This window comes from Anastrepha ludens, chromosome 6 (assembly GCF_028408465.1).
Source record: "Anastrepha ludens isolate Willacy chromosome 6, idAnaLude1.1, whole genome shotgun sequence".
In the NCBI taxonomy this organism is placed as follows: domain Eukaryota; kingdom Metazoa; phylum Arthropoda; class Insecta; order Diptera; family Tephritidae; genus Anastrepha; species Anastrepha ludens.
This window is the reverse complement of record NC_071502.1, coordinates 65,656,453-65,680,012: the sequence shown is the minus strand read 5'-3', so window position 1 is coordinate 65,680,012 and position 23,560 is coordinate 65,656,453. Positions and strand designations below refer to the sequence as shown.

Sequence of the window (23,560 nt, the reverse complement as noted above, 5' to 3'; positions counted from 1 at the left end):
CCCCAAGCACATGTTTTATGTTAGTGTCGATATTTTTTTTTAAAACAATAATATCAAAAAACTAACACATTATTCGTGTTCAGCATTATTTTCTACGTAAAATAAAACTCACCTGACAAATATTTACATACATTAAATGCACTGCACCGTAGAATAAAAAAAATGCTATGTCGGAGAAAAGCTCACAAAAAACTAAACGACGCCAGAACTAGGATAACTAATGAATGGTGACGGCCGAAATAACAGTCGCAAATGTTGTTCCCTACCACGTATTCAATTCACATAAGACGAGTGACCTCTGCAAAAACAGTGCGACGAAAACCGCACCTACCTATTGTGCCCCCATACCTATCTTACCCCATTCTACTCTAATATTCTCACAATCTTTGCGTGCGGTTGCAAAACAGCGTAACTTAGTTTCAACGAGATCGTAGAAAAGGTATATAGAGGCACAGAGGAGAATAAGCCTTAATTTGTTATTTTTTTCATTTTGTCATTAGTAGTTTTAACAATCCTTAAGAGAGAGCATTTTATCATAAAATTACAATGAGTGTGGTTCTGTGCATATCAGTTGAACAGACGCATTCAATCTGGCTAATAGCCCAATGTAATAATTTGCATCGCGTTTACTGAGTTTTATAACATTGCAATTGTTTACATTAATTTAAAAAACAAAATTAATTTGCAAACTATATTTATTTCAATAGAAACCCATTTCTCCTTTCATTTCCTGTATTTATTTCTGACAGCTCAAAGCATGTAAGTCGAGAGAAATGGTGAAAATCATGCACACAATATATTTTAATTAACATAAAGTAAAAAGGTATTAATACTTGTACAAACATAACTCTCAGACACAGATACAGACACTCAATTCACATTTCTTCATTCAATTTAGGTTAATAGGTATTGGATTGTTCGACTTATTGTAATTATTTTCCAATATTGATTTTGATAAATTAATTTTGTGCAAAAATGCATTACTTACTCGTGGCTGTTGGTATTTGTGCACCATGTGTGACCAATGTGGTGATTGTCTGCAAATAAGTTAAGGAGAGGAAACCAATTTTAATTTGAAGTAAATTAGCAAAGTAAATAAATACACATTATATAAAATTCAGCTGCACCTACTGTAATGTGACTAATGGAGTAGAAATTGTGATGCTGATTGAAAGACTACTTCACCAGTTACCTGCAGTAGTAAAATTCAATAACATAAGAGATTATATAGATTTAGATGTTGTTTGTGTTTTCTGTTTTTTTTTTTGCGTTTTTTGACTTTTAGAACAGTATTCGTAGACTGTTATAATTAATATTGCATGTTGATTAGAATATAAATTCAAAGCTGGCATTGAATTTTAAATTTCTATATGAATATAAGAACGGAAGAAGGGCTTTATTCGCTTCCTGCGAAACCGTAGCTAGTTTCGACAGTGGAATTCTCTCGAAATATATTTATGTATTAATCGATATCTACAACGTATGTATATCTATTTCAGCTTTGTATATCTGATTTCAGCTCGTGTTCCAATTCTTAAGGGACTTCTGATATGTGCAATTTGGTATGGCCTTGAAATCTCTCAGCTATGCAATCTTTAGTGCCTTAATTTTGACAAGTTCCCATTCTTTCTGGGTCCTTTACAATTTCGGGGACCTGAGGGACCACTCTGGTGAATTTTCTAGCTATTTTTCGATAGCGAGAAAACCCCAAACACACAAAAACACATTCAGATATACATGCATATCCCAAATACTACTTAGAAAATAAAAATTTCTAACAATTTCACGATGATCAATTATATATGTATCATAATCGTACTCGTATATCATTGTGACAAAAAAATTTCAATTTCGAATGCAGTACGTCGCCGGCGAAATCTGAAGTCACCTTCATCAGCCCTCCTTTAATTTGACCTATCGGAGATTTTTTGGAATATTAAAACCAATCAAGTACGATTAATTAATTATAATTCAATTGTTAATTAATTAATTATAATTCAAAATTAATTGTTTATAATTCAAAAAATATATATAAAAAATCCCAGTCAACCGAAAATTGTCACATTCGTTATTAACAAAAGAGTTTAAAGAACTTCATATAATAACTACCGATGGACAGATTTTATATAATTGAAAAAGTTACCATGAAAAACTTCTCATTTAACCTTGAACGGTTTTTGTGTAAATTTCTCACTCTTTTAAATGGATTTATCTCTGCTATATGAAAAGCAGAATTGATATGAATTTCTAAAAATCGCATATAAAATTGATGTACACAATTTCGCGACAGATGGATCTCTAATAATCAAGCTACTCGAGTGATACAAGTTTGGGAAATATATCAGCGAAAAATGTGCTTGAATAGCATTTGAGTATAATTGTTTAAAATTTTGCTGATTCTTACCCAATATTCAGTGTTATTTCCCATTTAGAAGTTGATTCGAAAATTTCAACATAATATTTGTCGATGTGCGGACAGAATTGAACATTAGACATTTTCTCCTTTTGAAAAATTTCATGAATGTTGGAAAATGTTATTATCGCACTTTATTAATTTCATCTCGAAAGCAGCACTAGTAGTAGAATTTATTTAAAAAAAAATTCATTTAGAAGATAGTTCGAAAACTCCATACATCTTTCCGAAAAAATAAATACTAAGCAATAATTAGACAGCACTTATTGAATTCATCGCTGAAAAACTTACTCCTGATATACAAACACGGAACTTAGTCTTATATGGAAATAACGCACCGCTGAAGGCTAATCAAATTATTACAGCAAAAAGTGACTAGATTGAGTTTCATTAAAAATACACATATTAATATGAAAGAATGTATGATTGTCAATAAAAAGGCAAGAAATACTGGCTATCAACCACATCCAATGTTTAGCTTACTTGGCGTGTTGCTTGCGATAGCAAAATAGATAAAATGTTAGGATGTTAAAGATGTTAAATAAAAATGAAATGTAAAATGTAAAATTTAATCCCATGCGCTATAAAAGTGAACATTAATATTACAAAGTGACAAATGAGGTAAAAAAACAGAATAGAACTTCAAGGAGAAAAAATCCTACTGACTCAAGCCTAGCATGAGTACAGATATGTGGTTATGGCCAGCAAATGTATTTTCCTTCGCAATGTTATTGGTTGTAGCAACAAGCTTGCACTCTGTAAGCAGTCCCTGTTAGGTTCTCAACTTTAGTTTAAAATCTGTAGCTGTAACAGTCGCCACCCTCTGTAAGCAGCATCTGTTAGATACTCAGCAAAATGTAAAGAGATGATGTTTCTTCTTTTTGAATCGTTTGGAGGAATCGAGTAAGGAAGTTATTTGTGTAGTATTAGTACTTTTATGAAATTGTGTAAATTTTCAGTATGATATATATATGTAAAAATAAAAATATAAATAAATAATTGGCGCGTACACTTATGTTAGGTGTTTGGCCGAGCTCCTCCTCTTATTTGTGGTGTGCGTCTTGATGTTGTTCTACAAATGGAGGGACCTACAGTTTCAAGCCGACTCCGAACGGCAGATATTTTAGAAAAATGTTTTTATTAATTTTGCTTTCACCGGGATTCGAGCCAACGACCTCTCTGTGAATTCCGAATGGTAATCACGCACCAACCCATTCGGCTACGGCGGCCGTATATGTACATAGGTATATATGCACTTACATATACATACATACAATGAATTTGCAGCTCCTCGTATATTTGTTAACCATTTAATGAGCTCAATATACGACGGTAGACTAGGAAATTAATTTTTTCACTTAAGGCCGACAAATGCAGATTAACGGAATTTTTAGAAGAATTTACCACCACACATCTAAAGCCACAGCGAAAAAAATACAAATTTGCAGTTGCGATTATTAAGCCACCAATGGAATATCCGCTACAGAGAAAACTTATAATACTGTATTCCCACGTTTCTGACTAATGTTGCAAACACTTTCGCCAAAATTACTTGCAATTTAAGGAAAATTAGTATGCAAGCAGCGACGAACTAAAGAACTTCGCAAGACACCGTTTCAACTCAACTGCTATAATGTTGTACGAGTAGATGTGTGTGCAAGACTGGCAAGCAAATTACTTCGAATAAATTGCAATGCAACTGCATTGTAAGTGGAAAAATGTGAGAAATTGTGTATGTTGGTAGTAGTCTAAAGGAATATGTGCCACATATCCACTGACCCTAAGAGGTCAATATGAGCAATTTGAGTAACAAACTTAGAGTGCCGAAAATAACTGCTCTGTTGCAAAGCAAGGCTAGAAAATTAAAACAAAAAAAACTCAACAAGAAGCAAATATTTCGGGTGACGTGCATATGTCGGATGTATGCCAATTTTCTTTCTACTACTACGTGACGAGTACGTAATTTCATTTCTATGCAGGTCACTTGTTACTTCAGCAGTTTTCATGGGCAGAAGTCAAAATGTCATGCATTTCATTGATTTTTATTTTACATTGATTAATGAAAGGCTTCTCGCGCTAAGCAAGAAGAATCGATGGTTTCAAGCTTCTTTTTATTAAGGGGTATCCTGCTGTGTTGTATAAAAAAGTGTTTTTTCTCACATAAATCGGTTCTTGCACTTTTACTCAATGCATCTTTAGAAGTATTTTTGTGATTCAAGCCATTAATAACGTAGCAAACGTAAATTGAGGTGATCCAAGTTGGCTTAAACTTTCGGGCGCGTACCTTTTTATTAAAACTGGACTATTCAAAATTGCAGGCATAGTGGTGCATCTAGGATTTTAAAAGTTTCGGTAGTTGATAACAGTTTTTGATTTTATATTTGGGGAAGCAAAAGGTTCAAAATTTTTTAGAATTAACCGATTTCTCAGGTGTGGGAATTAAAAACCATCTTGAGACTAGTAATAATGCTGACAAAAAAAGTCCAGCCGCTGTTTGAAAGATTGTTAAGGGCACTTAAAATTTCTCTCAAAGATTGTTGATCTGATCTTGATTAAATTTTTTACATTGGACATCTAATATTGGCTAGTTGATCCCAAAAATGTATGCCCTTCAATATAATTTAAATATAAATAATTAAAAACATAGTTTGAATAAAATTTGTCTACAAAAAATACTTACGATTATTTGCAGCGCCGCATAGACGAGTTGTGTGAATGGCTTCATTTTGCTGTAAATATAAGAAAATAATCTCTAATTAATGAAATTCAATTTTACTAATATAATATATACTAATAGTAATTGTTATCTTAATAGTAATAAATTGATATTTTCCGATGTGCGAATGGAGCTGAACTTTAGATATACCTATGAACTTGTATACCCAGCGCATGTTCTAGATTTTCGGACCTTTTTTTTAAATTTCGCGAATGTAGAAGACTGTTGTTATCCCCTTTCATTACTTTAAGCTCGAAAGCAAAACCTTTAACAAGCTTAGTAGAATTTGAAGTAAGTTTTGAAGTCACATATACAGGGTGCGCTTTATTTTATGTCGTTATGAAAGCATTGAATAACTTTGAAAAAAAAATGACTAATTTGTATAAGTGAGGTATTTTTATTTGGTATGGTTATTTACAATTTATTAAAACTATTTTTTGGATACAATATCAATCAAGTGGTCACCTTTATTAGCAATCATAAACTGCGATCTTTTTTCTGCGCTTTGCATCACCTTGTCAAGCATTTCGGGTTTTATAGCATCGATTTCGGCACGAATGTTTGCCTTAAGCTGGTCAATATTCTGCAGCTTGATGGCGTAAACCTCACTTTTCAAATAATCCCACAAAAAGAAGTCCGGGGGGTTAAGTCAGGTGATCTGGGGGGCCAATCGGTGCCGCCTCTTTCTGTTAGTAGACGTCCCGGGAATTTTCGTTGTAGAAACTCAATTGTTGCATTCGCCGGGTGGCATGGCGAACGTCTTGTTGAAACCAGTAACCGTCTAAACTTTTCTCACGCATTTGTGGGCAGACATAATGAGTCAACATCCATCGATGTCGGTTTCCAGCGACCGTTTTGTTTTCTCGGTAAAAATATCGCCCAATGATAGTTTTGGCGCAAATGCTAGCCCAAACAGTTACTTTCCGGTCATGCAATGGATCTCATTGGATCTTGTGTGAATTCTCAGTTCCCCAAATGCGGCAATTTTGTTTATTCACGTTTCCAGAGAGATTAAAATGTGACTCGTCAATCATTAAAATTTGCTGTATGTATACATAACACTGGGATGTGGCATTCATATTCTCCAAAATTAAAAAAATTATTTTGGTTTAGTTATAAAGATCTAAATTACGAGTATGTGCCGCGTATTAAAATATGAGCATGGAAATAAAAAAAATTTCCAATTCGCATTTGGCGATTATTTCAAGAGATTTCAGAATTTTTTGCAAGCAGAAGAAAATAAAGAAAATAAAAAATCCTTTCGAATACTATGGGTGTGAGCAATCCGATTAAATCATATTGTAAAAAACCGGCCTCAATTCGAATGTGTGGAAATTGTACTCGTATTTCACAAATACACACAAAAACACATTTTTATTTCCATAATCTTAACACACTTTTGATAGCAATTTATACATTAGCAAACGTCTTGGCATTAAAGCATTACCTCGACGCAATTCGTTTCGCAGCAACCCACACAAATACGCATGCACACGCACGTACCCGTAACAAAAGCAAACATTTAACATTGGGCGACGAACAAAGCAACCAATTCTTTGTCTTCTGGCTTATTAACACTTTTCGCGGTTGTAAACTTAACAGAGATTAATTGACAGATACGCGTGCGCCGCTGGTGTAGTAAAAAAAGAACAAGATTTGCAGAAAAACCTGAAACTCATTAAAATAATCGAATTTTGGCAACGAAAATTGCCATTGGCAAACTGAACTAGAAAGGTTAATGTATTTTTGATTCCTTCGCTCATTCATTAGCACTTTTGCGTAAGTCATTTGTGGGTAATTTTTTTCGTCTTCGTCTTCTCAAAAATCTAAGACATTTTTTTATTTTTCTAACCTGATTATTTTGAGCCTGTCCATTTATATATTGTATATTCGAGGTATATATCCACATATAGATATAATTTTGCGTAGGAAGTATGAAAATGAGTTCAAAGCGCGCCCGAGGTACAGAAACCAAAACTCTTTTCACAACGCAAGGAAAAACAAGAAGAACCCAAAGAAATATGTTTGTTTGAAAATTAAAAAAAAAATAATAATGTAACATAGAAGTAAATATTACAATAGTGGTTTTAAAACGAAGGTCATTTAGGAAAACTTAACAAGAAAACAACACGTTTTAATAGAACTGTCACCTAATTTTTATTGCTAAAATAGGAACCAATGCCACAATTGCATTAGACACCAAAACAGAGATGTCGAATCAAAATTTAAAAACAATTCTTTAATCAAAAAATATATTTTTTAATGACGCTGTCACCTAATTTTTAATTAATAGGAAAGAATAATTTAATTGCAAAGCTGAGTAAAAAAATATATGTATTGAATATTAAAAGCGCTGGAAAAAGTTATAGTGAAAACAATTTTTAAATGTCGTAGCCTCCCAATCTCTAAATCGGAAAAAAAGAATTAATTGCATTACTGATATAAATATTTAAATATTACAGCAAGGGTATTAAATAAAAAATACCTATATTTCTTAAAAAGAAAAAAATATTTTCAACGGTGATGCCACCTAATTCTTAATGTTTTTTTAAGTATAACTTAATTACGAGACTGAGTAAAATATTAAAATATGGGTATTAAATGGAAATTTTATTAGAAAGTGTTACAGAAAGTTATAGTCCAAAAATATTTTTAAATATCGTAGCCTCCCAACCCTTAAATGGGAAAAAAGGAATTCCTTACATTGTTGGTTTTTATGTAAACACTAGCAAACCCGGCGAACTCCCTTTCGCCACCAGATGGCTTCGTTTTATGTAACGTTTCGTTAGGGGGTTAAAAGATGAAGAAAAATTATTTTTTTTTGTTTTATATTTGAAAAGGAAAAATTTTATTTCATTTCATTACAGTAATGAATTCATTTCGATTACAAAAATGAAGTGTAATTAAGTTGAACTTCTCTAAGTAAAAAATGAAAGTGAATCCAAAGTAAATACCGTAGCGAAGCGTTATACGTGTCCGCAAATTATCCCTTTCATTGAAGTGCTCTTTGGATAACCACATTTTTTGTTCTTTGGTCTGACGTTAACACAAACAAAGCGGATGGTTTCCCAACTCGTGCACACGCAACATATAGCTGCCTATATGAAAAACAATGATTTTCTAAATTTATCCCGCAAACACTAAGCGATTGGCCTTGCGACTTGTTAATTGTCACTGCAAACGCAAGGCGAACCGGAAATTGCAATCGTTTGAAGTCAAACGGAAGATCAGTCAGAAACATTGGTAATCGAGGAATACATACATTTTCACATGCATACTTTCCGTTAATAATGGTTGCCTCAATCAAATTCGGCATAAGTCTTTTCACCGCAAATAGAGTACCGTTGCAAAGTCACGGTCGATTCAAATTACGCAATATCATAATAACTGAACCAACTTTGAGTTGCAAATTATGTGGTGGAAATCCTAGTAACTTCAGAGAGTTCAAAAACTCCGTTGGATAATTTACTACATCATCGGGATTTGTTATGGAATCAACGGATATTTATGTCACCAAATCGCCATCGATTTTTGATTGAATGGTGAAATTCAGTGTGTGTACATCATTAATCTTTGCGGCAAGAATTGCTCGTTGACTTAACCAAGCATAATTCTGATAATTCTCACTAATGTTTGGGAAAACATTTTCAATAAGAGCTAATTGAGAGTCTACAAATCGGCAAAAGTCGTTGGTAAGAGTAATTAATCCAGCTGTCGCATCAACTGGGACCCAACAATTGTTTGGAAAATTGTGCAGCACTTTGATCATTTTGAAGTTGAACTCTCATATTAGCGGTTAGCGATAATGTTTTTACGTTATTCCACAAAAGTGATGCTTTCAGGCAACCATTCAATTCATCTGCAGGCGTTCCACGGGGAATTACTGACAACGTCTGCCTGAAATCGTCAGCCAACAATATCATCATGCCGCCAAAGATGTTGTTATTTCGCCGAGGATCCTTCAGTGTGAAGTTAAGTGATTCAAGTGATTTCTTATGTGTCATTGTGCACTCAGCCCAAACAATGAGCTTGCATTGCATCAACAATTTTCCCATTTCACAACCTCAAATGAACGTCAAATTTGCACAATACGCATGATTGATTTGATGGTTTCCAATTGAACTGTTAGGAAACGAATAACTTTAACCTCAATTTCATAGTGAACACAATACCGGTTTTAAGTTAGCGTTTGAAAGAACGTGCGCATAATAAATCTCACATGAAATAAATTGAACAGAGTACATGCTATAAACCTCACGGAGCCCGACACCTTTCCAACGAATGCAAAACCGTTGAAATCGGTTCGTGCGTTCTGCAGTTATAACGTCGGGAAGGAAAACCCGACTTATTTGTATATTATAGATAAAAATATTTAACAAAAACAATATGTCTAAATGGCGTTACCCCGTAACTTTTAAATTGCTCTCTATTTACCCAAATGGATAATGTGTTAGGCTGTGAATATGATTTAGATTTAGATATAGAGGAGGTTTGCACTTCAACCTCGTGGTATTTTGTGCCATCTACTAATCCACACCCAGTTCTCTTATTAAACTTAAGATAGAGCTGGATTGAACGTATGTGCCTTTCTTTCGGCTGCAAATGGCCGAGATGTCTTAACCTTCTCCGCGCAATAGCGCCGCATTCCTGGGATTGGTCACAGAAACCACAAAAGTCAGTGGACAATATCCCGTTCATATGCAGATGACTACGCAGTCCACAATAGCCTGTGAAAACGCCCGTGAGCATTCTCAGTTTATCCTTAGGGAAAGTTGTAAGATTTTTAAACCTCGTTTGGTTGTACGCCCCCAGTAAGTATTTCGCCTAGCGTAGCCTCATAGTTTGGACCAGCTAACCTCACTTAGCTTTACCTCTTCACTTCCAAAATTCTCCTTGATGGTGTGTTGTCCCATAGCAAGGAAGGGTTCAGATCCTACTAATGAGGCCGCAGCCTCTCTTACCAATGCGTCCGCTATTTAGCTCCCAGTTATACCTCTGGGTCCTGGAATGCAAATTAGCCCAATTCGATTGTGCGTACGTAACAATTCATTCAAAATTCAGTTTTTCGATAAACTCAAGGACCAGTGAGAATGAAAATGAATGCTCTGATGGAATTGCGAGGCGTGGCTAAATATTCTTTATTTGAAATGGTGTTGGATTTGCTTTCTTATGTACACGACCAAACGATTGCCAAACATTTTGACAACTTTTGACTATTTTTATTTGATTTTTCTTTTCCTTTCATTATTTTTATGAAAATAATGCTCATTATCTAACAAAAACCTAATCACACGGTTTCCCAGCTTTATAAAAAAATCTATAAAATTTTACAAATTTCCACCACAGTTTCATTACTTTCAGTTGGAATTTCTAGAACAAACTTTAATATGCAGTTTTATAGCTTATTAAATTTGAAAATGGAATTCAAGTTCCTAAAAAATTCCGGAATTTCTTTGAAATAATTCCCTTCACGGTATGGCGCATTTTATCCATATAAAAACATCTTCTGCAAAAAAATGTTAAGAAAACAACCGGCTTCGCTAACAATATTAAGCGTGGAATTTCACATTTTATATTCCAATAAATTTACCATAAAAATATATTTTGCAATTTCAATTTGAGGCATTAACCATCTTCAATTTCCATCCGCATTCATTGGAGCCACAGGTTGTACAAACAACTTTATGTAATAGTTACTTAAACTCTTCAAATACCTGCAAGTCTGCATACTTTTTATTATAATATGCACATTAAAGGTTTGTTCATAATCTGTTATATTTGATAATTATTTTTTAAACTTCTCATACCATATAGTCTGTTAAGTTAACATTGCGCTTTACTGTGCTGTATACTACGATGTACTGTAATTTTATAATCGCTGTTAATAAAACTCATGCATTTTAGTTTCACGCTAAAGTGCTAATAAATATTCGAACTTTATTGGTACATTAATGAGCTTTTAGCGTAAAATTAAAACGAAGCACACAAAGAAATGCAATACTTGAACACTTTAAATACAATGTAATGGAGGCCAATCAAAGCAAAGAGGAAGAAGTTTGTTGCAATAGTCTTTCGTTGAAATCGCTTTGTACGTGCGCCACGGCTGTTCGCTACTCATTAGCGTCAAGAATATGAAACTGTATAAATTCAATAAATCTAAAGTCCACCTTTTTCCCTACAAAATTGCCTTCAATAAAGTGAGAATGACCAAAATTCGTTTGAAAGAAAATATTAACTAATACATAAATGCTGAAATAAGCTGTGTTTATTGGAAAATAATTAAAATATTGTACTTTTTTTGATATGAATTTAGTAATAAGTTGGCGCAAAAGCAATTGACCCAAAATCTCAGTAATACACAAAAACAAACAATTAAATGAGATGGCAAACTGCATGGAATAAATTATAAAGCGACAAAGCAAACTGGTCCAAAATCCGACGGTCGGCAGCAAATGGGATAGAAATTATTAATAGAAAAACCTATCGACCAGCAACCAAACACGAGTATTAGTGAAACAGTAAGTAGTATACATGCCACATGCAACATGGCAATGAGTAACATGCAAATAATGACTGTTGGCTGAAAACTCAAACTCTTTTGGGTAAACAAAAATCGAGCGAATGTTCAATATAAATCTGTTTACAGATTTTTTTTCTGATCTCGCATGCAACATTTGTCACGTCTTAAAATTACCGCTAGCGAAATATGCAAAGGCTATTAGTAATTCAAACAGTTAGCCGCTCAAATAAAAACGTAACAAAAATGTCAAAGCGGCAACAAGCGTCCAAAATGTCCACTATGATAAACTGCAACATAAGCTAAGACAATTTAAAAATCTAAATTGCGCTGGTAATAAAAAAAGGATTTTCAATGATTAACAACACTTAAGACATTACCGTAGTAATTAAAGTACCCCGAGCAATTTATTCCTTTTTTTATTTTTAAAAAAATCTGCTATCTCTGCTGTATAATGTATATGTGTGTATATGTACAAGTATTATATTAGGATGGAAAAACGACTACATCGGTCTGCCTTACAGAATGTATTATTGTCCATCAAAATTGAAAATTGACTACTAAGATCACGTACTAAGGTTCTATAAAGTTTCTTAGTGATTTAAAATCTTTTAATTTATAAAAAGTGAGATTTTTTTGAGCCTCATAGAAATCTCATTATTTAAAACCTGTAGGTAGATTTATTGCAAGCTATGATGCCGATATTTTGAGTTATCATTAGTGTATGCATATTATTTTCATGCATTTATGAAAATTCAACCATTAGAGGTTTTTTAACTCAGTTCAGCTCATGAATGATCATGTATTGAACCAAAGAATCTGTTGGTGGAAATCATACAGTATACTAAATTTTACAACGATCTAAGAAAGCAATATTTCTTTTTGCCTGGATGGACAGACAGACGGCTTAGCTTTTAAAATATATATTATAACGCAATACCTTGATTGTTATCCTCCGTAGATCAAATATTTATTTCCCAACAAAACAATTTGTGTATTCTTGCGGTCGGTTTCCAAAATTTCCGGGAACAAAACGTATTCGTTAAATTAATTTTTCAAAGACAGAATACGGCTTGACCGAAATAGATCAACTCTTTAGCATCTATCCTTTCGTTTACCTGGAGAATCTTTCGATCATATTTTATTTTTATTCTTATTATTATTTTTCTAAACTATCAGATCGATAATTGGGAATTTTTATTTTTTAATCATATTGTATTGATATATGTATATCGATGATTTTCGAGAAAAGTGACATAATTCAAAAATACAAAATACTGAGTTGAGTCAGTTTTCTAGATAAGTGACGCGCCAATTCGATCACCTGACACAACGACACTAACGCCATCTCTCAGAATTGCTTCAAGATTCGCTTATGACGCTTTTCCAGTTAAAAATATATAAACTCTGTAGTTGATTTTTGCTTTTAACGGCAAAACTCCGAATTTTGAGTTAATTTTGAGTTGTGTGGCTTTTCTCGAAAACCATCGATATGATTTGTATGTCATATTTAATCCATATTTTGAAAATTTAATTATCTCGATCATATTTGATAACATTGTATCGATATTTTGACATTTTTATTTTTGATCATATTCGGCCGAAATAATTTTTTTAGCATATTTAATTATTTATTATTTATTTTCGATTACATCGATGTACCTATGATTTAAATTTTTTATTTTCGATCATGTTATACCGATAAGTTCAAATTTTTATTTTATCGTTAATATTTTTATTTATTTTTATTTTCTTTATTTATTTACGTCAATGGTAACAGCCCTACTGAGTCGATTTACAGGGTTACATAACAAAAGTATAAGAACTAAAATAAAATAGCAAAACAAAAGCATAAGAACTAAAATAAATTTGATAAATATTAAAACTCAATGAGAGACTTAAACCGAGACCTTGGCAACGCAAAATGAAGGTCAGACTTCTAGAAAACCGATTAAACTCTTCAAGTCCTCTTGTAAGAGTTCGACCCTCTTAGATAATTAGATCTGAGATCTTCGATATAAAATAAATTATAAGAGCGAAGTCTCTGAACAGTCAATAATCGCCGGATATTATATCGTATATGATCATTAAGCTTTCAACGAGTCATTGGATCTCAAGTAATAAAACATCGACCATCATGCACTGCACTGTAGGATGGCAAGGGACTATCACAGTGTAGAGGTTGTATTGCACTCTTTCAACTCTAAGAGAATGTGAGCATTCGAACATTCCTATTATTCCGAAGTTAATATGGATAACGAACGTAAAAGACGAATCAAAAATAACACAAAGATCACGAATTTCATTGACAGAGAAAATAGTTAAATTTAAATGGAAAGGAGATTCATGGATTTGGAAAACCTCATGCGATAACGCTGAAGTAGTAGTAGAGTATAGTATTAACACATAGTTTGTTTTGTAGGGCCCAATCATGCAATAATAGCAATACATCCGACAGCCAGAGATTCTGCGAAAACGTGTCAAATAGTCTGCATAGAGTCAATATTTAGAATACTTGAAACAACGCCCAACGTCATTAAAGAAAAGTATAAATAAGATAAGGCCAAGAATGCTACCTTTTGGTACTCCAGAAGTTGACACAAATGGAGATTTAGTATTCCCAATTTCAACAAATGAAACTCTATTTGACAGGTAAGAAATTTTTATCTTTGCACAGATATTTTGAAATTTTTAGTTCTGACTCTTTATATTGTAAATTTGAGAATCTTATTAGTAGATTATATTCGATCAATTTTTATTTTGATTTGATATTTTTGATTGCCATTTCGAAATTTTAATTTAAAAATGTTTCTTTCTGATCATATTCGATCGTAACTTGAAACTTTTATTTTTCCATAGCATCTGATCGAAATTTTGTTTGTTTCCATGGCGTTTGGTCGATAACACTGCCCTGCATCGGTTTTGCGAATAAGAGCGACACTAAATACCTTAGGAACACTGCACTTTTCATTATATCTTATCTTGGGTGTAGATAAGTTCCTATGTTCATTTTTTTCCCTACCCCCGTAGACATAAGTACACCCCCTACTCTAAGGGTGCATGCGAACAATTTGGGTTTGGGCTTATTTCAAAGAGCAAAGTTCAACCTTCAATTACTGACAATAACGAAGATCGTAGCACGTTAGGGTTCTGCTCCACAATTTTTGAAAAATGGCCAAATACGCTATTTTTAGGGGTTTCAACCCCCCTTTTCTCGAAAACCTGACGTGATGGAAAATTTTTGAACTCGGATTCGTGCTCAGCGCGAAAATTCCCTTCGGGAACACTAGGTCACATCTTATTCGCATCAGAAAAATTGAAATTTGCAGGGCAGTGTAATTCGAAATTTTTATTTTTGATCAAATTCGATCAATATTCTGAAGCCTTTTTTAATATTAGGACGTCATATTAGGAGTTAAAGCAAAAAATAAATATTTTTTTTTTTATAAAGGGTGGTTAAATTTCAAGAGCCGATGTTGAATGTGAACCACACCTAAACGTCAAACTTTTTTCTGCATTTCATTTGACATTGTTCAATTTCAGACTAACTCAATTTGATACATGGAAAGGTAGATAATCGATTGTATCGGTCAACTTAATCGTCTAAATGTGCGTACAATCGCAAAAATTGTGCAAAAGTTTGAGCAAACCGGGTCTGTAGGAGATGTGAAAACACCAGTACATGCGTGTACAGCTCGTACTGCAGAAAATATTGCTGCTGTTCGGGATAGTGTCGTTGAAGAGCCGTCCACCTCGACTCGTCGTCGTGCCCAACAATTGCACCTCTCACGCTGGTCGTTGATGAATATTATGCATAAAGACTTGCATTTACACGACTACAAGGTGCAATTCACTCAAGAACTATAGCCTCTTGACCATTTCAAGCGTCGTCAATGGTTAGATTGGTGGCAGGAAATTGCAACAGTGAATGACCAATTTTCGAAGAAAATCATCTTCAGTGATGAGGCACATTTTCACCTCAGTGGATTCGTCAATAAGCAGAATTGCCGCATTCGGGGGAATGATAACCCAAGAGTGATTGCTGAAAAACCAATGCACCCACAAAGAGTTACTGTTCGGTGCGGTTTATGGGCCGGCGGCATCATTGGGCCGTATTTTTTCCAAAGTGAGGCCGGTCAGGCAGTTACTGTGAATAGTGTTTGCTATCGTGAGATGATAACGAACTTTTTATGGCCCGAATTGGAAGATATGGATGTGGACGATATTTGGTTTCAACAGGACATTGCCACTTGTCACACAGCTAACAAAACAATGGCTCTTTGCGCGAAAAATTTTATGGCCGAATAATCTCACGTCGTCAATTGGGCGCCAAGATCATGTGATTTGACACCGTTGGACTTCTTTCTTTGGGGTCATTTGAAAGAAAAGGTGTAAGTCGATAAGCCAGTAACAATTCAAGAGCTAAAGGATCAGATATTTCGGCACATTAACGGCATAGAACCTCAATTATGCCTCAGCGTCATCGAAAATTTTGACCATCGGGTGGAGGTGTGCCGCCGAGGCCGTGGCGGCCACTCAGCCGATATTTTGTTTCATAAGTAATTGAGCCATACGAATATTATCATAATAAAGAGAAATGGCAATAATTTCCTAAAAAAAATTTATTTTTTTTCAAAATCAACACTGGCCCTTAAAACTTAACCACCGTTTATATTGAAACTTCTATTATTCGACAGCATTTTATATTTTCTAACATATTGAAATGTGTTTTAAAATTTCTGGTTTTTTGCCATATTTGTTCGACATTTTGAAAATTTTATTTTCCCATAACATTTGATCGATATTTCCAAATATATATATATATTTTTTAATTTTTATTGCTTTGGTCATATTTGATCGATGATTGATTAATGGCTGACTAGTAATCTAAATATTTATTCTTTGAATCATATCCGAGCTATATTTTCAAATTTTTTTCCCAGCCAATCAAACCTAGCATACAGTTTGTGATTTTTATTTTTTCAATCTCACTTGCTCGATATTTTAAGATTTGTATTTTTTTAATCATATTTAAACGTTAATTTTTTTTTTTATGATAATAATAAATATATATATATAAATATATAAATATTTTTGATAAAAAATAAAATATTGATTGAAATTCTAAAATTTATGGTTTTCAAACACATTTGCTCCATATTTAAAATTTTTTTTCTGCCGATTATATTTAATCAATATTTTTGTACTTTTATTTTTTCGATCATATTTTAAAGAAATTTATTATTGAAAATTTCGACGCTTGATTCACATTCAAATAAAAGCACCCGATTTCTTTTCTAGTGCTGCCGATACAAACCACTAAAAACAAAAGCGATTCTGTGAACTCAATTTTCACGTAGTTCAGTTTCGTAGAAGTTGCTATCAAATCCAAAGTTCAAAAAATAATTACTATACAAACACAAATATAAATCGTAGTGTTGCCGTTATTGTCAAGACCAATAGTTATTTTTTTGTATTTTGTTATAGTTGAGAAAAATGCAATCGGAAATTAACGATCACTTTTATGTGTTTTTTTTTTTATTTTATTTATTATTAACATTGCAATTAGTTATTCATTTTTTAACTTACGAGCAAAGTGCGATAAGTTTTGTCTAGCAAAAAATTTTATAGGAATTCTGCAGAATTGCAGGGATGTTGTTTACTCCAGGAGATTATTGAGCTTTTTTCGTTTAGCCTTGCCTTCTAAATGCTTAGTACTTTTTTCTGAAAACTTTGTATCTGCATTGCATTGCTGGAACTGAGCAACCCCAAAGAAAAGTTTTAAAGAAACTTTTAAATTTCACAGACCTGATTGCAAATTTTAAACCCATTAATATAGACACATTCATTCACATACATTCACATATACTTGTATGTAGTTTATGTTTTAAATTAATTTATTAAAAAAGAACGAATGCGGTGACGCCATTATTCATCAGCTCATGCGCCTTTTAAGCAAAATCTTATTTGAAGAACGAGGATATTCGTCTTCCCCACACATACCTGTCCCGCCACCATCGCCGTAACCGTCAGCTATAACACTTCGCAAACATTTAATCCAATCATACTTCAGCGCACGTTTATGCAAATGCTTTGACACCAAACCAGCAACCAAAATTACTTCCGCAAATATTTTTAGCTACTGCAAAATACGCCAAGGTATTATGAATTATGAAAATTTCTCTTCTTTCCAAACAACAAAAGCAACAAAACATAATACAGACATACCCATATTTAAATAGGCTGACTCGCACACAAATTCTATGCAAATCTCTGACTTTCTTCACCCCGATTGTGAGGCAAAATAATATAAAATCCGAAATACGACACACAAAACGAAAATCAAGTTTCTTTCTTCAGTAGCATAAAGCACGACTTTGACCGGATCGACCAAGCGACCGGCGCATAAGTGCACCAACTCAGCTGGTATTATGGTAGCTACTCATGCGCATGCCCCCTTTGGAAGCAACACGAAATTTGCATATTAAATAGGTTGGAGAAGAAAACACATAAACACAAGAAAGTATTAATATAATGAAAAAAATTTAGAAAATTTTTCTTTTCTACTACATTGCCAATGAAGAATATTTCATTTCATTTCCTAGTCATTGAATTGTTGGAGAAAGCCATAATGCAACTCTACTATACTAAGGGGGACAGTAATACTTAGCAGTTGTCACTAAAGTTCGCGCTGGCCGACAAATAGTTCTGCTTCTTCGACAACGTGTTATGCCTTTTCGCTTTATTTAATGGGTACTCTTGTGCAACAAACTATGATAAACGTATGCAGAGCGCCCCTTTTCTTCAGCCGCTAGCTTGCAACTATTCGTTCTATTTGCATGCAATTGGCTTTCTAGCCCTTTTTCTTTCTCCATGTGCCGCTGTACCTATGAATTCTGCTACTTAAATGGCCTTATACTCGTATAGTATAACCCATTTCTTCGAACTAAAAAAATAGACTGCAACAACAACCATAAGAGCTTTAAATGGTAACAACTTTTCATGTCTTTCTTTTGTGTTGATACCTTTCCATTCTCCTATTTGTTGCCTGCTGGACTTAAGTGTTAAATATTTATTGTGATAGCAAATTTGCATATTGGTAGTGGAAAAGTGTCAGCGATATTCGTAATAAGTGTTGGGAAAGGTTAGATTTTAAAGAATTTGTGCCATGATGCAGCATTAAACAATGTTGAAAGCATAATTTACCTAATTTCAATGATATTTTAATGATAAAACAAATTATTACAAGCTACTGTATACCAATTTTGTGATGATAATATTTGAGATTGATAAATACACAGCTAAGCATACAAATTCCAGCAGTTATAGGAGCATATATTCTTTCTCTCAACTGGTCTAGTAATCGCCGCCGTAGCTGGGTATAGTTGTGTGTGATTAATTTAAGGTGGCATCCAGTTGGAATTAATTGAGGACATAATAAAGGGTTGAATATAGTAATGTTCACTAAATCAAGATTTTCACTACCACTAAACCTTTAGTGATAGTGTATTTCGAATTTCACTACCAAACTCAAATTTCGCTTCCTCTAATGAACCTACTCTGCAATCTATGTACTATTCAAATGTATTCTTCATATTCCCAAATCAAAAGTTTTCTTCACTCACATTCTTTACCTTGTAAAACCTTCAGTCACACCATATTGCAGAGAGCTTTTCCATTGATTCGACGAAAACTGTCTCATTTGGAGAAACTTTGAGTGTTGTTTTTTTTTCAGGAGCTTATTGAATCATTCTTCTACACCAAGAAACCGATTCCTGCATTTGGTTGGAATACAAGAAAAAACACATATCCTTTGTTTTTCTTTTAAGAGTTTGAAGAGTACATACATTTTCGAATGAAAACCGTAAGCGTTTGGAAATGAAATGTTTGCACTGATGTATTGTATATATATACAGGGTGAATGATATGAAGTGTTACTTCAGTGTTACTCAAAACACCATAACTTTTTTGTGGGAAATTAGTTTTTATTGATTTCAAAGACAAATTTGTTCAAAAATGATTACAATTTTAACATACACTCACTTCAGCTCGATATGACCACCTTTTGTCTTGACTATAGCCTTCAAACGGTCAAAAAATTAGTTGCATGCTTCACGAATGTGTTCTTGAGGTATTTTGGCCCATTCTCGTATAATCGCTTTTATCAACGCATCCATACTGGAATATTTTTTGGGCCTCACCTTGCTCTTCAAAATGGACCAGATGGAATAGTCTATCGGATTTGCGTCTGGCGAATTCGAAAGCCATTGTGTGGACGAAATGAAGTGAGGAACATGATTTTTTAACCATTCTTGGTTCACACGAGCTTTATGAGACGTTGCCGAGTCCTCTTGGAACGTCCATGGTCTACGACCGAAATGTTTGCGTGTCCACGGCTCTGAAGCAGCTTCTAAAACATTTTCCCGATAATAAGTTGCATTCATTTTGACACCAGGCTCGATAAAAACGATTGGAGAGCGTCCATCAGCAATCACTGCGGCCCAAACCATTACTTGCGATGGGAAATTGCTTCGAGTGGCCATACGTAGGCTCAAATTCTCGTATGAGCGTTCGGTCAAGTAAACACGATCGTTTTGAGTGTTTATGAACTGCTCAATTGGGAATTTTTTTTCATCAGAATGTTAGGAAATTCGCCACGTTCGTGCAAGCGCAACAACTCATTTGCGCTTTCGCACCGAACTTTTTTTTGCAAGGGTGAAAGATCGTGTGCTTTTTGGAACTTGGAAGCCTTGACCTTGAGCTCATTTTTTAATATGCGTCGAGTACTGTCTTGCGATATTTCAGTTCTTTGGCCATTTTTCTTCCACTTCGACGTGGATTTCGTTCAAGTCGAGCCTTCACTTTCCGAACCATTTCTGGCGTTGTTGTGGTTATTTTTGGTCCACCTTCATAGCGTTTTGCAATGCTACCACCATTGTAACGTTTTGTAGTGCGATACACAAACATTTTATTCACTTTGAGACGCAAATGCTTTTGATAGCGTATAAACAATATATTGAAATGTCATAAGAACAATTTTGACGTTGATGTCATGAGCTGTTTTACAGATACAATCAGTGTGAAGTTGGTAACACTTTATACCGTTTACCCTGTATATATATATACAATATGTAGCTTCATAACACCAGGAAATTGATTTCGGACATGTGGTCAGCATGAGGTATGCATGCCTGGAGCACCAATTTTCAGATGTGAACATAAATTCGTGTTAATATTTTTCCCTTTTTTTTCAAAAAGTTTTTCATATATAACTTCCGGTGTATATATAATCGTAGGATGCACTAACAAAAAAAGAATAATTTACCGTGTATAAGCTTACTAATGAACGTAGCGGCGCTCTGAGCGTTTTGCAAACGTGTGTAATATACTCGCATGAGTTCGTATGCTAACACTAGAGCAATATTTTACACTGATTTTTCACTGATTCACTGTACGGATTTGAATATATGTAGCTCGCAAAGTATATGAAACTTGCAAGGGTTACTGAGCATAGAGTTAAGAAAAAATCTGAGTTTTCAAAAATTACGAAAAAAAATTCCCACAAATTTTAGAAATAAGAATTAAAGTTTGGTAAGAAAAAAATGTTTCAAAAAAATATATTTCATTTCATTACATAAAAAAATTCAAATTGTAATTTTTTTTAAGTTTACTTCTTATTATATCCACTTTACACTTAAATTATTTAAACATCTAATTCTTGCTATTTTATTCCTTATCTTTGACTCACATATAGGTCATTCATCATTTCCGGGCCCTATAACAAATAGGTGTTTCCTTTATCTGGCCATTGAGCAAAGTTAGGGGAAAGCATCAAGAAAGGAAAATGGTTTTCCTCCATCGTAATTTGTGTAATATACCTACATATGTATGTATATAATGCTCACAATTTTCATACTATCATAACTTTAAATATTATAAATACATATAATTAAGCGGAGAGCCAGCCATTTAAGCAACTCCATGGCGGCAGGGAACCAATGAAGACGGCAATAACAATACCATTCCATTTCACTATACGACCTTCAGCAATTCAGTGCTGGCTCCCCATACCACATTGCGTCCTTCAGATGTATGTATACATACATAATGAATGAATGAATCTAACGGAACTGACTTCCTAAATGACTCTTATTAGTAATCTCATTACTTTGATAAAAACATTCTGTAATGAATTTACCCGCAGACCGGAAAGCCAAACCACCTTAGAGGGAAAATTCAGAATATTGCGGTAAACTTACACGTGTGTACCAGTATGTACGTATGTACAATGTACCAGTCAAAGCTAAATAATAAATGAAGTTAAAATAACTGTAAATTGATTTTTACGACTCTATTCAGTAAATACAATAAGCTCTTATAATAATTGCACTCGACCAGTGTGAACTTCTGAATGGCAGCTAATTTACCAAACATTCCCACTCTAATTTGAATATGTATGCTTACATATGTACATTCACACCACCATACACGTTACACATATCAATCGGATTGCAACAAAGCGCTCTTGCCGGAAACTTCACCACGAATGGTAGCCGCAAGAATGAAAATTTAATATAAATCGAATACCAAATCCGCCACACAAAGCCTCAGATATAAGCTCTACCACTCAAAAAAATTCTCAGGCATTGTGTGCTTACATATAAGGAATAATTTGAAGATATTTACTTACATATGTACACTTGCGTTCACAATAATAGGAGCGAGAAATATTACACAGTTTTGACTGTTAATTGATTTTTTATAAATTTTGCTACATTATTTATAAAAGTATTATTCATATTAAAACAAATAGCAAGTTATTTAAAGTTTCAAGCTTTGTACAAAATTAAAAACAAAATCCGACGAATTTTCTTCAAAATTTCGAATTTTTTAACCAGACTAATTAGAAAAAATTCCAGTATGTGGTTTTACAACCAATTGAATTTTAGTATAATTTTGTCTTTTAACAAGTTTGTTTGCTTGTGATCTTTTGCAATTTCTCCATATAAAAAAATTTCGAGCATTCGTTATATGGAAATGGACAACATAGTCAACAAAAAATTGTCAAAAATCAGTGCTATCATCACTTTATTTTACTAAAATTTTATAGGCTATAAATCAACATACTTAGAATTTTTCAAAAGATGCTGACTAAACAGTTTGAAATTTTCATCTAAATTTGTTGAACTTTTTAACAATTGAACAATTATATGATTTTAGTTGAGTATTAACTATATTTTTATGCAAAAAACAAATGTATGAGAAGTAAGGAAATAGTCGAACCTATGCAGTATGTCACGCTGCTATTATTGTGAACACAGGTGTGTCTGTATATGGACGCGCACATATGCATATGTATATCTGCATCCGCATAAAGTGGCTAACTTGCGGCCTTCGAGCACTGACCTTTCTTACGATGAACTGCTATAAAACTTGCTAGACCGCAGCACATCAGCGGCTGAATTGAACAACTTCTTCTGGCACAAACTTAATTTCCGGTATCAGTTACCTACAAGAAAAAAACACAAGTTTAATGATATACTCGTACGTACATATGCGTATACATTACGAATGACACACATTACGACCCTACACAAAGTGTATGTAATTGTACTCCTAATACTATCAGGCGTGCACACCATTCTATTCTTTTTGACCTTATTCACATTTATTTGATTATTAGAATTGTGACCATAAAAATTCGAAGGGGTTGAAATCAGCAAGTCATCCTTTAGCACTTCACGCTTCATGCACCGTTCAGTGAATGCGTGAATGATGCGTTAAAATACGAGAATAAAGTGTCTAAATACTCGTAGTTAAGGGAAATATCTGGGAAAATTTTGTACACTATCACTGCTATCAATCGCGCATTTGTTGTGTTCTTTAAAAAAAGTGTAACTTGAAACCGGCGCAT

At 33.7% G+C, this 23,560-nt stretch overlaps 1 long non-coding RNA gene across 2 annotated transcripts in view; it reads right to left on the bottom strand.

Annotated features, from left to right (window-relative positions):
* Positions 1–374: 374 nt before the first annotated feature.
* LOC128866089 (uncharacterized) overlaps positions 375–23,560 on the bottom strand; it is an 81,332-nt gene continuing 58,146 nt past the window's right edge. Inside the window, exons 3-5 of one of the 2 annotated variants that reach the window (XR_008454914.1) lie at positions 23,053–23,155; positions 5,094–5,142; positions 375–1,037 (exon numbers count right to left, since the gene is read on the bottom strand). This is a non-coding gene — a long non-coding RNA (uncharacterized LOC128866089). The remainder of the gene's footprint in view (positions 1,038–5,093; positions 5,143–23,052; positions 23,156–23,560) is intronic. The other variant, XR_008454913.1, reaches the window with a different exon arrangement.